The sequence below is a fragment of the Mytilus galloprovincialis genome, chromosome 12 (genome assembly GCF_965363235.1).
Source record: "Mytilus galloprovincialis chromosome 12, xbMytGall1.hap1.1, whole genome shotgun sequence".
NCBI lineage: Eukaryota > Metazoa > Mollusca > Bivalvia > Mytilida > Mytilidae > Mytilus > Mytilus galloprovincialis.
Window position 1 is genome coordinate 71,266,678 of NC_134849.1, and position 16,518 is coordinate 71,283,195.

A 16,518-nucleotide genomic window follows, 5' to 3' on the forward strand; every position below is an offset into this window, starting at 1 on the left:
TGTGTAAGCTAAGAAATAGCAAGACATTTTACACTGTTTTTAAGTCTTTTTAAGCTTTCTACAAATATGACTTTCATAATGCTTAAAATCCATGCAGTACTAGTGTTAGTGTATGTTATTTTTTTAATTAATTTACGATGTTGTAAATATACATGTGGAGCTTATTTCTTTCTTATTTGTCTATACATTTACAAATGATAAGGAGATGGAGACATGAACAAAAATATATACAGATAAGATATATAAATATAATGATTCATTTGCAAGCAGTGAACACTCATTTGTCAAAAACAAAACAAAACAAAACAAGAAACAGATTCTTCTTATTATTTTATTTTATTCAAATAGAGAGGCAATAAGGAAACTATAAACATTACAATTTGATGGAAATTTGAAGAAAAAACACAATTTCTACATCATTTGGTTACATTTACGACAAAATTTATGTCGATAAAAAAACATGATGTTTTGACCATTCAGTACTTAATAGATGCATAGTTCTTGGGGAAAAGTTTCATCAAATAATATGAATATAAATGACTTTTTTGTGCTCATTTTTTACAGTGGGTTGTGATGATCTTCCAGTTAGGTTACCCTCATTTGGAGTGTTGTTCCCAACCTGTTAAAGGTCCATCTTTGTGCATAATTCAAAATTGGAAATTTCAACAAGCATCTTATATTCTTAATCTGGAAAATAAACCCTGGTCTGCTAGCTTCATGTATATTTTTTCTACCGATTTAATATATAACTAGAATCATGCAAACAGACTTAAGGAACAGGCATGTAAGTTCATCATACAAATATGACACTTTTTCTAGACAATCCAGATCTTGCAAAATACGTCGCTAAAAATTGTAACCTTTAAAATTGTTGTTGTGCAGTAAAAACCCATATGGGAACTTTCAAAAGTTGACAGGTATGTAACAAGTCTTACTATTTTTATGCTCCATTTATGGGCAATATGTTTTCTAGTCTGTCCGTCCGTCCTGCTTCTGGTTAAAAAGTGTATGGTCGAGGTAGTTTTTGATGAAGTTGAAATCCAATCAACTTGAAACTAAGTACACATAACGCGTTCTATTTGAAAAAGAGAAAATCTATTTTATTCTCTTTTTAGTGTGGTTTCAAATTCGGTAAACAAAAAGATTGTCAACGTTTATTGTAAAAAACATCTTTATTTGAAGAAGCGAGGCGATTCAGTTGCTAAAAATTAGTGAAAATTTATCCAGAATTACACCTGATGTTAACTTTATATTCATGCAGCAACAAAGAATGATGAAACTCATTGAAATTTTTCCTCATCTATTATCATAATGAATTTAAAAATAAATGAAAATGGGGAAATATCCTCGGAATAAAATGACCTTTAGACTGGGGAAATATCCCCAGAAAAAAGACCTTCAGACTGGGGAAATATCCCCACTTTTCTTCAAATATAATTATAAGTTTGAGAAGTATGTGTAAGTAACTGTAATTAACATCATGAATAAAGTGGGGAAATATCCCCAAATTAAATATGACTTTCAATATGGTGATAAAAGAATACGAAATGGGGAAATTTCCCCATTAAATTACAAGTAGTGGGAAAACATCCATACAGGAAGACAACACATACGTGAACACTTAACAATATTGGGGAAATTTCCCCACATGAAAATAATCTTTAAAACAAGCTGTGTAATTGGTCATTTTCTATGTCGAAGAAATAAAAAAATATACATGGAATGGGGAAATGTCCCCATTATGTGTATTTATCCATTTCTACAGCATTTTGCAAAGATTTACTTTCCGTCTAAAAATGTCAATCTTGAATATAAAAATGACGAACATTTATCAGGTGAAGCTTGGAAAAGCAGTGTGATTTTCAATGCACTTTTCGACTGATTTTTTTATATATTGCAAACAAGTCAAGCTAATGAAAATGCTGCTTTAAATTCTTTTTGCAAAGTTAGATAGCGGGCCTTAGATTTGAAGGTCATAATTAACACTAACTAATGTACATGTGCAAGACTTTAAATGACTTTGAAACAATCAAATACGAAATAAAAGATGAATCTTGGTGATTCGCACTGTCCAGCGGGAAATAAATATGCATATTCAGGACAAGAACAAGTTAATGTAACATGAAAAATAACTTTACTTTTCACTTGAACCACACGCAGAGTCGGATTTTCAACAAGCTAATTCATAAAGGAGGAGTAAAAGATACCAGAGGGACATTCAAACTCATAAATCGAAAGTAAACTAACGCCATGGCTACAAAAGAAAAGACAAACAATAGTGAGGAAGAAACGTCAAAGAAGTTAAAACCTACAAGCAACACGCATCCCACCAAAAGCTTGGGGTAATCTCGGCAACTCCGAAAGGGAAGAAAATACTGCTTCACATGTGACAACCGTCACGTTGTTCATAAGATAACAGTCCACCGAAACGGACATAGCATTATCACTTCGAGCCAATCAATCCTTTGATCAAACTCCTTCATGCTGCGTGCTAAGCGGAGAAGCAACAAATACAAATTCTAAAGTCTCCGTTTTCATCCAGCCGGGTTCCAAACTACGACCTCTCGCACTCGGGGTGATCACGCTACCACGTATTCGTGTATCCATCAAATTAAAGGAAAGTAAACGAGATAGAAATCAATGTTTTTTCAAGAGAAAACATAATTACAAACTGTTTAATGTCAGTACAGCACAAGTAGAAAATTTAAACTCTTGAAAATTACATATTAAAGCATGCACATTATTTTGAATAAAACATAATTGTACTGTTGCTGTTGAAACCATATGTTGTTCAACTGCTAGGTAAAATAGCCACAACAAATATGATACCTCATGTATATAACAAATAAAATCAAAAAAAAAATGAGTTCTATTAGTTCCTGTATTATAGAATAAAATATCTGTTTCTTTTGACATATATAGCCATATACATATGAGCTATATATGGTGCGTCTAGTTGTCATGTTCTTCGTATTTCCTGAAAATACATATAAAAACAACGATTGATTTCGACTTTAAATGTTGTTAACTGATGATTAAAGAAAAACAAATAAATATTATAAAGTAGTCAATTACCGATTTCGAGTTGAGTTTGCTAATAAAACGTCCAGATGTTTTGCTCAAATGAAAAATGTTTAATTTGAAAAGAAGATAAATATTTAGTTTTCTCAGTGATATTAGCAAGCAAAGACAACGCGTTTGACATTTGATCCGTGAAGAGACATTTCCAGTCATTAATTCCACTTTCAATTTTTTCGATAAATATTTTGTCAAAAACTGGCGTGGATACTTTTGGTACACCCTTTGGCAATTCTATTTCACCTTTATCGTTAAACATGAACATTCCACTTGTTGAAATCTTCCAAGGCCCCGCATGATTGGATTTGTAACACAGTTTAATCTTATTAGATACTTCATCCATTGTAAATCTATAATGTAATGGCTTGATATGTTTCCGTACATCAGCAATAAATGGTTGAAGCCAGTTCCTAATATCGTATTGCCAAATTAAGTTGCTTGGATTTGGTAAGAGATCCAAAAGCTCATGGATTTTTTCTGCGTCATTTCGACGGAGGGAATCTACTATTTTGCTGAAAACCGGCGTCAATATCCTCATGTGTGTGTCCAACATACAGAAAAGAAAGGTGAACCTGCAAAAAAAAATATTTTCATAAAAAATTCTATCAAATTTTATATTGATTTATATTTTAAAACTGTCCGCATTACGATTCTTGTATGTGCATTCTTTTGCTAATTGTTTTGACATTTCTCTGAAGCAATATTGCGACAGTCATGATAGTGGATGTATGTGGAGTATTTATATATTACACTTGATACATTATTTCAGGGACGGTGTTCCATATCATGAATTCAGTTAGTCTAAAAATACGACGGGTGTCCCTCGAGGAGCTGTTAACCGAGTTTTCCGGTGGTATTGGAGTTACTTTATATTTTTATGTAATGGTTTGTCTTAGTTGTTTTACTGTTGAATATTGAGATGATTTATTTTAATCGACTTTTCATTATGATTCTCCGTCGGTATATTTTCTCGCTTTACTATATCTTATTCATCATGTTCATTTGGATACAGTTATTCATGTTAATACATAATGATACGACCCTTATAAAAATGGTAGGAGGAATCACCGATCAATTCAGTAGGAACAAGAATGTGTCCTCAGTACACGAATGCCCCACTCGCACTTTCATTTTCAATGTTCATTGGACCGTGACATTGGGATAAAAACTCTAATTTGGCATTAAAATTAGAAAGATTATATCATAGGGAACATGTGTACTAAGTTTGAAGTTGATTGGACTTCAACTTCATCAAAAACTACCTTGACCAAAAACTTTAACCTGAAGCGGGACAGACGGACGGACGGACGGACGGACGAACGGACGGTACAACAGACGAACGGACGAACGGACGGACGAACAGACGAACGGACGAACGGACGCACAGACCAGAAAACATAATGCCCCTCTACTATCGTAGGTGGGGCATAAAAATACGTGTGTCCATTGTCATGATTGTATTCCCTGAATTTTTTTAGATAGGAATTCTATTATCTAACAGTAGTATGATTACTGTGGGCTATAAGATATCAAATGTCTACCTCTTGAAATACTTTCATGTGCACCAGTAACTCGCAAAACGATAAAACATATTTATTTTTGTTTTCCCGCCAGCAGTTGTCCGCTTGAATATACAATACTGGAGGCAACGTTCCACCCTGCAAAAATTATAATTCAAACCTTAAACATGTTATTTTATTTATCTTGCTCATTCATTACTTGATGTGTCAAAACAGGAGTTTGTTGTCCACTAAATAGCTGTAGCTGACTAAAATAATTGCAAGTATATAATACTGCCTTAGCAAGTACAGTATGTCCAATGAACATACACACCAATATGTGTTATTCCTCCCTACCGTGTTGCTTTTAGTTGTTTTGTCATCGTAGTTGTAATGTTTTCCCCCTTCTTGATGTGGTATGGTATATGCTACATTTGTAACATAACCGAATTAAACTTCGATATTAATTATGAAAAGACAAAATATTGGTTGAAATCCATGTTGCTTTTTGTATATCAAGATACATTGTATTAAGAATGTCCCAGACACCCGCAGGAGTCGACTTAAACACATACGTACGCATGTAAACACATATAAATTTTTCATAGATTTTATATTCAATTATAATGCAAAATATTCTATAAGAATACTAAACCACCGAGGCTGTACCATTTTAGTAGGCTTGACTTCTAACAGATAACAAATGATATTTCTTTTTTTATGTCTCTTCATGATTAACCATGAACTAATATGTAGTTCATCCTTAAAGTGGAAAAGTAAAGATAATCGGTTTAATAGATATTACTATCTAGTAATAGCATAATTTAGTCAGTCATAATGTGAATCTTTTCAGTCAATATATGTATGAACAAAACTGATAATCTGTGTATCGCACTATTTCGGATCATTTCTACTGAGGGCTATTTGAAATTTTCTAGTTTGAATTGTTCTATATTTGCATGGTTGTTTTGTAATATTTATAGCTGATTATGGACATTGATTTTACTCATTGTTGAAGGCTGTGTGGTGATCTATAATTGTAATTTTTGGTGGCATTGATCTCTTGTCACATTCCAGCACTCTTCAATGGTGGTTTCTATAAATTTATCATTTATGATTATGAAATACATGCTTTTCTATTTCAAATAAATCAATACAAGTAAAGGCAAAGGCAGAGATAATCGTGTGTAAAATAGCAGAACAAATGTGTCGTCAAATAAAATAATCATTGTAAATGACATTAAACTAATGACATGATTAAACAATTCCTAAATAATTAGATTAACCTATACTGAGCCAAAAAAGTTTAGCAACAATTTTTTTTTAAATTTTTTTTGGTTGTTTCTGGATTTTTTTTTAATAAACATCATTGATATAATCCTTAGTATTACCTGTATTTTTAAGCAGTCGTACTTTTTTCCAGGTGATTGATTTTGCGCCATTTTAGCTTTGCGCGTGTAATTGATGTTTTACCTTCTGTACCTGTACTTTTAAGACGAAATTTAATTTGTTTTTGCACTAACGTTCAGAAACACACCATTGGTAAGAAAAACACATAAACGTTTGAAAAAATTGCATGGGGCGTCAACCAGGCCTCTCCGAAAATGACCGTCAGATGGCTCTTGGAATGGTTGATGCTTGCATGAGTGTTACTGACGTAGTGGATCGATTTAATGTGCATAAGTCAACAGTTTATAGACTAAACTAGAGGCTCTAAAGAGCCTGTGTCGCTCACCTTGGTCTATGTGAATATTAAACAATGGACACAGATGGATTCATGACAAAATTGTGTTTTGGTGATGGTGATGTGTTTGTAGATCTTACTTTACTAAACATTCTTGCTGCTTACAATTATCTCTATCTGTAACAGTACTTTCTGTGGAAAATGTTATTGAAAATCTTCAAATTTAAGAAAATTGTTAAAAATTGACTATGTAGGGCAATAACTCCTTAGGGGGTCAATTGACTATTTTGGTCATACTGACTTATTTTAAGTTCTTACTTTGCTGTACATTATTGCTGTTTACAGTTTATCTCTATCTATAATAACATTCAAGATAATAACAAAAAAACAGCAAAATTTCCTCAAAATTACCAATTCAGGGGCAGCAACCTAACAACCGATTATCCGATTCATCTGAAAATTTCAGGGCAGATAGATCTTGACCTGATGAACAATTTTACTGTGTGTCAGATTTGCTCTTAATGCTTTGGTTTTTGAGTTATAAGCCAAAAAACTGCATTTTACCCCAATGTTCTATTTTTAGCCATAGCGGCCATCTTGGTTGGTAGGGCGGGGCACCGGACACATTTTTTAAACTAGATACCCCAATGATGGTTATGGCCAAGTTTGGTTAAATTTGACCCAGTAGTTTCAGAGGAGAAGATTTTTCTAAAAGATTACTAAGATTTACGAAAAATGCTTAAAAATTGACTATAAAGGGCAATAACTCCTAAAGTGGTCAACTGACCATTTTGGTCATGTTGACTTATTTGTAGATCTTACTTTGTTGAACATTATTGCTGTTTACAGTTTATCTCTATCTATAATAACATTCAAGATAATAACCAAAAACAGCAAAATTTCCTTAAAATTACCATTTCAGGGGCAGCAACCCAACAACGGAATGTCCGATTCATCTGAAAATTTCAGGGCAGATAGATCTTGACCTGATGAACAATTTTACTGTGTGTCAGATTTGCTCTAAATGCTTTGGTTTTTGAGTTATAAGCCAAAAACTGCATTTTACCCCTATGTTCTATTTTTAGCCATGTCGGCCATCTTGGTTGGTAGGGCGGGGCACCGGACACATTTTTTAAACTAGATACCCCAATGATGATTATGGCCAAGTTTGGTTAAATTTGACCCAGTAGTTTCAGAGGAGAAGATTTTTCTAAAAGATTACTAAGATTTACGAAAAATGCTTAAAAATTGACTATAAAGGGCAATAACTCCTAAAGTGGTCAACTGACCATTTTGATCATGTTGACTTATTTGTAGATCTTACTTTGCTGAACATTATTGCTGTTTACAGTTTATCTCTATCTATAATAATATTCAAGATAATAACCAAAAACAGCAAAATTTCCTTAAAATGACCATTTCAGGGGCAGCAACCCAACAACGAAATGTCCGATTCAACTGACAATTTCAGGGCAGATAGATCTTGACCTGTTGAACAATATTACCCCCATGTCAGATTTGCTCTAAATGCTTTGGTTTTTGAGTTATAAGCCAAAAACTGCATTTTACCCCTATGTTCTATTTTTAGCCATGGCGTCCATCTTGGTTGGTTGGCCGGGTCACCGGACACATTTTTTAAACTAGATACCCCAATGATGATTGTGGCCAAGTTTGGTTAAATTTGGCCCAGTAGTTTCAGAGGAGAAGATTTTTGTAAAAGTTAACGCAGGACGACGACGGACGACGACGACGACGACGACGACGGACGACGACGGACGCCGGACGCCAAGTGATGAGAAAAGCTCACTTGGCCCTTTGGGCCAGGTGAGCTAAAAACAGTTATCAACAAATTGCAACAGCACTGGATAGGTCAATATGTCGTAGACCAAAAACAACCATCGTCAAGGGAGGAGCGCTACATTCGCTTTACGTCAACACGGGACAAGTTTTTTGTGGCCACAACAGTAGTGCATTGACTAAGGGCAGCTGCTGGTGTGCCTGCCAATACTTAAGTGATGCCCTGAACGCATGGTCGAGAAATTGATTTTGAATAACACAATACTCAATTCCGCTTTTTGACCCTCTCGCGCTCCATACAAAAAATATTCTAATGAATATGCGTGTTAAACATACATTTTGCTTCTCACATGTCATAATTCATAAAAACAAATATGTAACCCATAAAAAAACAACAACCACTGAATTACAGGCTCCTGACATGGAACAGGCACATACATACATAATGGGGGGGGGGGGGGGGGGGGGGTAATCATGTTCGCGGGATCATAATCCTCCCCTAACCTGGGACAGTGGTACAACGGTACAACATGAGAATGTATTTTGTGACTTTTCAAAAGTAATCCGTTTTTTCTTCTTTATCCTGTTCACTAGCCCAAATATATTTCTTTTATTTTATTAAAGAAAACCGATATGCAATGACTTTGTAAACTATGCTGACCATCGCCATTTTTTTTAGTACATGTCTTAGGCAGCAACCATTTCATTTTCGGGGGGGGGGGGGGGGCAAACAATTGATTTTCCCATAAAACGACAAGACAAGACAAACTATTTTATTTTCTTTTTTTTATGTTTTAGTAAAAAATATAGGTTGCTGTTGCTTTTTTTAACGCAATTTGTACTTAATAAAAGTATCTCCCATGCCTATCAATTATGCAATAAAAAAAGTATCACGCAAAAAGTAGAAAATTCTTTTGAGGCCTATTAGGTCTGAGTAAACTATGTTAATTTTCCTTTTATGACAATGCAGATTGAACGAAGCATCTAGTAATAAAACATATCGGCTGCACACATCGATCAATTAAATTAATCATAGTTTTAATTTTGAATACCATATTATCTTCATAAAATGTCTGTGCCAAAAAAAAATCGTTTTATAACCCCAGCTTCATAGTGCGTGATTTATGACAACTTGCCGCTGGGTGCGTAAATATTAACACCGATGTGAAGTGCCTACTTCTTAAAGCTTTTATATAAACAAAATAATTAATGCATTTGTACATTTTGATTGGAATAGGTATATTAATATTTCTATCTGTTATTAAAGGATTAACCACGATTATTGAGGGAAATCCTCTCGTTGTGAAAGTAGTTACTATCATGCGTGTTAAGGAATTTTTGATTCTCGGACTATCATTTTTTTCGACATTCGATTTTTATCTCAATATGAACAATTTTGTTTTTAAATCCTGTTATTTTCAATGGGAACCCACAATAATTATTTAAAAAGTTCTTGCCGCCTCCACCTCCACAAAAAATGAATGGTCAATGTCTAATATAAAATCATTAATAAAATGATATCGTAAGATAAGCTTTAAGTTTACTCGGGGGTGGAGAGGGGGCACTTACTATGCAATGAGTGACAGGAATGGGCCGCTGGAATAGGTTAAGATTTCTTGCTACATGATATATAATAGTTGATAAATTCAAATATCAATTATGGGTTCATATTATCACTTGCTTGATAATATCAGAAGTATCTGAAACAAATCAGATGCCAGTATTTATTTTTAATGCGGTTAAACCACAGTCGACTTGTAAATGCATTAGCTATTTGTCAAACTAATTAATCTCTATTATTCTAATGTAGTATTTCCACTGATGCTAGTCATAGATGCTATAAATCCGATTATTTTGACATTTGCACCTAATTACCATATCCAAAGGTTTGTATACATGAAACACTATACCATTGATCAGTGGCAGATCCAGAATTTTTCACAAGCCGGGGCCCACTGACTGCCTAAGAGGGGGCCCGCTCCGGTCCTGCTTCAGTAATTCCCTATATCATAATCAACCAAATTTAGCATCAGTAGTCAGAGCTCATGTTTTGTCTGTTATTGTGTATATATAAGCCGACCCTAAACAAAATTTACTTAGTACTTACTTTTCTTAATTTTACGTATACATGTGTATGGGTTATATTTAGTTTTTAAAGATCATTAAAACCGAATATTTTTTTTTTGTTTCGATTTGTTTTGTTGTAATAATTCACTACGTCAATTGATAAAAAGCATCAATATAAATACAAACATGTTTAACCCTGCCGCATTTTTGCGCCTGTCTTAAGTCAGGAGCCTCTGGCCTTTGTTAGTCTTGTATTATTTTAATTTTAGTTTCTTGTGTACAATTTGGAAATTAGTATGGCGTTCATTATCACTGAACTAGCATATATTTGTTTAGAGGCCAGCTGAAGGACGCCTCCGGGTGCGGTAATTTCTCGCTACATTGAAGACCTGTTGGTGACCTTCTGCTGTTGTTTTTTTATTTGGTCGGGTAGTTGTCTCTTTGACACATTCCCCATTTCCATTCTCAATTTTATTTCACATATTTAGACGTTATAATAACCCATATCTAATAATTTCACTTTGACATTAGTTACATCGTTTATTGATTTGTTATGGCCACTTATATATCTTATTTGCCGTATTGCTTCACCTATAATAAATCCTCGGAATACATGCTGTGATTGACAGCTACTTTTGTATTTCTGTGTATATAGATATAATAATTAGTTTCTTTAAAATGTATTTCAAGGTCAAGAATGCCAGGTGTTGTAAATTATCTATTTTTACAGCGGATGAGGGCATTCCGGTGTATTGCTATCGCCTAGATTTCCATTACGTAATATTCGTTTTGGTTTTTTGAACCGATCTATAAACATGATGAAGACATCATCAAGTGCAAACTTATATTCCTTATCGCTTGTTAAAAATCCATTTCTTCAATGAATACTCATCACATACTTTTTTAAAAAGATAAATTAATAATATTAAAATGTTTTGTTATACGTATAAACATTTAGTGAAACATCATTCAAAATAAATATGCACACGCATGCGGTAGAATATCTCAAGAACGTTTGCAATCTTAAGCAACGATAACTCAACCATGCACTAGCACTGCACTATTATTAATATAGAAGAATAGAATGATATACAATGAAAATACACGTAACTGTAATATACAAGTATTAATATACTATATAACAATAATATACCTGAGTAATTATACGGATTTGTATCACGTACTTCAATATAATAGTCATTACGGTGAGGATGAATTCCCTGTCATTAATTTATCTACGCACGAACTTGTCCAAGAAAAAAATTATATCTGCACATAAAACCTCATTTTCAGGTATAGATACAGTGGAGATCACTTCTAATCTCTCATTAGAACTGTCAGAATATTCTGTCATAGAACTGTTCTAACCTGTCCTAGAACAGTTCTAGCTAGAACAGTTCTACCCTAGTAGAACAGTTCTAAATGACGTCACTGCAGAAAGGGCAATTTAGAATTTAGAACAAAAAATCAGTTCCAATTACTTTACTTTATATAATAGCAGATCAAAAGTTACATGTACAAATATCGAAGTGGATAGGAGGTTATCCAACTCATCGGAGGAATATTTTTATGAGATTGCAAATGAAACATCATTGTTTACGTTTCTTCCTTCCCCGTTTTTAACAGTCTCTTCGTAAATATAACTCTGCATTTAATTTAAGTAAATTTAATCTTAATTTACCTTGTTTGCCTTGGATTTACATTCATGATTTAAGATTCTGTTTTGACAAATGTTCAAACGAAAATTGTACAGTGGATGAATTATGGGATATCATAGTAATGAACACAGTGTTGTTAAACGCAAGAAAACTATGTACATTTGCACTGAGGTCTCAGATTTGCATTATCTCGTTGCCAAACTTATCCATAACGATAATGAATAATATCTGGGAGTCTGGAACGTCAGAAAAATATACTCGATCTGAACATGAATGAAATATTTGCCACTGGACGTAAGGCTACAAACAAAACCAATCATTTTCCTTCTTCAAATTATATTAACAGTATAGTCAGTATATATACCTTTCCAAGAAGAGAACTTCTCATACATGTACTTTTCATTTTAAAATAAAGTATATGAATCAGTGATGTGAGTGTTGGATGATGCCGTTAAATAGTTTTGTTTTAAAAAAAACCATCATGAACTACTGACTTAAAAAGTCACTTTTTGTGACGGTTCATTATTTAATAATTTAAGTTTGGATGTAACGGGTCTTCTGTCGTTATTGTGTTATCAGCGCCCATAGACATAAGTTAGTCATGTGACTGTAATGTCATCAACGTTTTTTCATGGTTTGGCAAGGTTTAAAATGGAATTTAGAATTAATTTATAAGAAATGACTTATCATTTTTTTCTGTCTATTCGAAATAACATAAAAAATGTGGTGCACACTATTAAAAAACCCGCTTCGCGCATTTTACATTAAAAAAAGTAAAATGATCAGTTTTGGCTGATGCAGTCATCTGTCACCAAGAGCCAATGCACGTCGAGTTTAAGGGGGACTATCGAACATGCACAGCCCAAGGGACAGTGGGTCAGTCTTTTGCAAGACTTAAGCAATGGCAGGCAAAACTATAAAGCAAGCAGCAAGTTGTAACAAATTTATATAGTAACAGGTCCAAATAATAATAATGATGCCAAATCAATTTACAAATAAATAAAGTCCAAATGTTCCAAATAAAAAGTCACTAATTTCACTAATTCACAGTTAAAGTTAAGTCCAAAAAATGTTCGTAATATTCCAAATTGATGTTGTCTGGCTTGAATAGGTACAGTTATGTTGAGCTGTCTTTTGAGTACGGGTTTCTCCTGAGTAGCTGAGCCTGGTTGGCTTTTGAAGCACTCCTATCTTTTTTTTTTTTTTTTTTTTTTTTTTCTTTTTTTTTTTTTTCTTTTTTTTTTTTTTGTATAGCACTCAGATTGTTGTTGACTTTATAGAAAAAATAACGATCATATGTAAAACAATAGCACACAATTTAACAAAACAAAATATAAAAAGTAGCAGGTTATAAAAGATTTGAGTTTAGTTTAGCTGTGCATACATATGCTAAGAAGGAAGTCAAAGGATAGAGTCAAAAATAGATTACAACTTAAATGTAATAAAATTCCTATAGCAAAAACACATTTCAAACATCATTTCAATCACCTATATTAAGGTCGATCCTGATGTTGTTTTTTTTGTCAACTTTCTCATCATTGTGCTTTCTTTTTTATTTAAATTTTATTTTTAACAAAAAGAAACTACTGTACAATATTATTTAATTGTTTGTATAAAAGTTCATCTTTATAATATTTTAACATAAGTATTTCTGATAAATGTTCTTCTACTGGCATATATCTGCAAGCCCAAATACTATGAACATATCCATAAATATACGGAAACAAGTCTGTATCAATATTAAACAGTATACATGTATTTGTATTCATACTAAAATTTTGATAATTTTTTTCATTTTGTATAATACTACAAACTAAGGTTCTGAAATATGTCAAAGTTACACATTTTGTAAATAGATGTTCTAATGTCTCAACATGTTTATTACAATAGCTACATTTATATGTTTGCCTGTAAAACTTTCTCCTAGAGAGCCACGCCCCTGTTGGCAATATCATATGTACAACTTTATAAATGAAATCTCGTATATACATATTGTTTACCCTTTGTAAGTTAATCCATATATGTTGGAAATTTACATTTGGGTATAATATTTCAATCTTGTTTATAACATTGTTAAATTCTAACAGCTGTAAATAAACGTCTTTAAAACTTTTCTTATTAAGTATAATATTACTTTGATATTTAAGATATATGCATTTTAATCTTTCATATTGCCCTATAGTGACCACAGAATGTCTATACATATTTTCTGCTAATTTTGGAAGTATGGTTCTTGTAGTGATTCCTATGAAATAAATGAATATTGATGTCCATACAGATGAATTTCCAGTTAAAACTTGAGTTATTCTATATAAAAGTAAGGCTTCACATTTCAGTTTAATGTCAGGAACTTGTTGTCCACCATCTTTATATTGTTTGGTAATTGTTGTTCTGTTTAACAGCTCAATGTTGTCCCAGAAAAAATCGTAAATCACTTTATTTATTTTCTTTATATAAAATTCACTAGGTGGATATATCCTTGCAGTATACAAGAATTTACTAATTATATAAGTGTTTAAAACTAAAACTTTATGTTTATATCGGAATTTTCTTTTTTTCCATTTGTCTATCTGTTGTATCAGTCCATAATATTTCTTTTTCCAGTTAATTTCAACTGCATTTTTCCCAAACCATATTCCAAGGACTTTAATTTCGTCTTTGATTAGCTTGTTTATACTGCCATAGTTTTTTGTATTAGGATTTCCAATTTTCAAAATTTCGGTTTTGTTTTCATTAATTTTCGAGCCAGATACCAAACCAAATTGATTAAATTCTTCGAGTAATTTTTCATAGTCTGTTAAATTAGTCGATATAATAGAACAATCATCTGCGTGTTGAAAAAGTTTTACATTTGTGTTATGATTAGGAATTTGTATTCCCTGTATATTATTGTTTCTGCGAACTTTACAGGCTAATGCTTCTATTATGACAGCATAGATACTCATACTTATTGGACATCCTTGTCTTATGGATCTTGTAATTTCAATTTTGTCACTAAGTGCTCCATTTATAATAACCTTACTTGATATGTTAGTGTAAATGATTTCAATCCATCTTATAAAGTTTGACGGAAAATTCATAGCTCTTAACACTTGTATGATAAATTCATGTTCCACCCGATCAAAAGCCTTCTCCTGGTCAAATGAAATTAATATACCACTTATGCCATTCAAATCCATATACTCTAATATACTTTCTATAGATAAAAGATTGTCTGATATTAATTTTTCTGGTCCTGCACCTGTTTGGTTTTTATCTAATAGTTTGTTTAATATTTTTGACAAGTTTTTACTTAAGAATTTGGTAAGAATTTTGTAATCAACACATAGTAGACTAATCGGTCGCCATTGTTTCATGTCTTTTCTATTACCCTTATTTTTATATATTAGTGAGATCAGTCCTGTCTTCATTGTTTCTGTGAGTTCTCCGTTTAAATACACATTGTTCAAAACTTCCACCATATCTTCCCCTATTATGTTCCAGAATTTTAAGTAAAAAGACTTTCCTATTCCATCAACTCCTGGAGATTTGTTATTTTTGAATTCCTTTAATAATTTAAGACATTCATCTTGTGTTATAAAGGTATCAAAGTTTGTTTTATCTTCTTCTGTTAATTTATTTAGATTAAGGTCTTCTAAATAGTTTGTCATTGATTGTCTATCAATGTTTTGTGACTTATATAAATCGGAATAAAAATCTGTCACTATTTTAATCACCTCACTTTTAGATGTGCATGATTTTCCATTTTTGTCTAATACACTTTCTACTTCTCGTTTATCTCCTCTTTTTTCCTCTGCTTGTTTAAAGAAATCTATGTTATCTATATCTTCTTCGTAATAATCTTGTCTTGAACGTATTATTGTTCCCATTTTTTCCTTATTTTCTAATTTAATTATAGTTTCACTTAAGTTATCAATGATGATTTGGTCAGGCTGAATTTTATTTTCTTCATTCTCAAGTTTCATATATGTTTCTGAAAGTTCTATTCTTTCACGAGCTACTAATTGCTTGGAGAAACGTATTGTCAATTCTTTAATTTTTTTCTTTCCAATTTCCCACCAATCTAAAATGTTATAGTTACTCTTCCTTTGTTTCCAATTTATCCAAAAGTTATTTATGTATTCGGTATAAAGTTCTTTGTCCAATAAACTATCATTCATTTTCCAATAACCATTTCCCCATTTAGTTTTTTTAAGTTTCAAGGATATATATATGATCTTGTGGTCACTATATTGATAGGGTATATGCTTAAGATCTCTTATCTTATGTTTTAATGCTTCAGATATACATATTTTGTCTATTCTAGTTTTAGCACCTTTATTACCTATAAAAGTATAACTTATTTTTTTAGCACTCCTATCTGGATCACACCGACGAGACTACACTGACGAATAACTGTTCGGCCACGATATTTAAGGCGAATGCTGAAAACTACTCATAAAATGACAGACATTGATAATTTTGATAATTGAGATAATTTGAGTATTAATACTATTGTTTACAATGTCCAAAGGTGAAATATGAATAATGTCAATTAGAGAGATACAAGTTAATTACATTTATAATCCTAATTAAACCATTTATTGCTCAAATTAATTAATGACAATTGACAAGATCCCAAAGTGTTGCTCAGAGCAATTATTTACAAGCGACATGTTTACCTGAGTAATTAGATTAAAGTTTGTCACACAATTATTTCATTAGTTCATATTTTCTAAAATAATATATTTTCTCA

The 16,518-nt window shown here is 32.3% G+C and overlaps 1 protein-coding gene and 1 long non-coding RNA gene across 2 annotated transcripts in view; one reads left to right on the forward strand and one right to left on the reverse strand.

The window, feature by feature from the left end:
* The window catches only part of LOC143053755 (uncharacterized), a 213,666-nt gene that overhangs the window by 53,100 nt on the left and 144,048 nt on the right, over positions 1–16,518 (forward strand). The window lies entirely within an intron of this gene.
* Positions 2,623–4,982, reverse strand: LOC143054719 (uncharacterized). The gene is made up of 3 exons (XR_012971800.1): positions 4,620–4,982; positions 3,322–3,650; positions 2,623–2,977 (listed from the first exon to the last, which is right to left on the reverse strand). It is a non-coding gene; the product is annotated as an uncharacterized LOC143054719 (long non-coding RNA).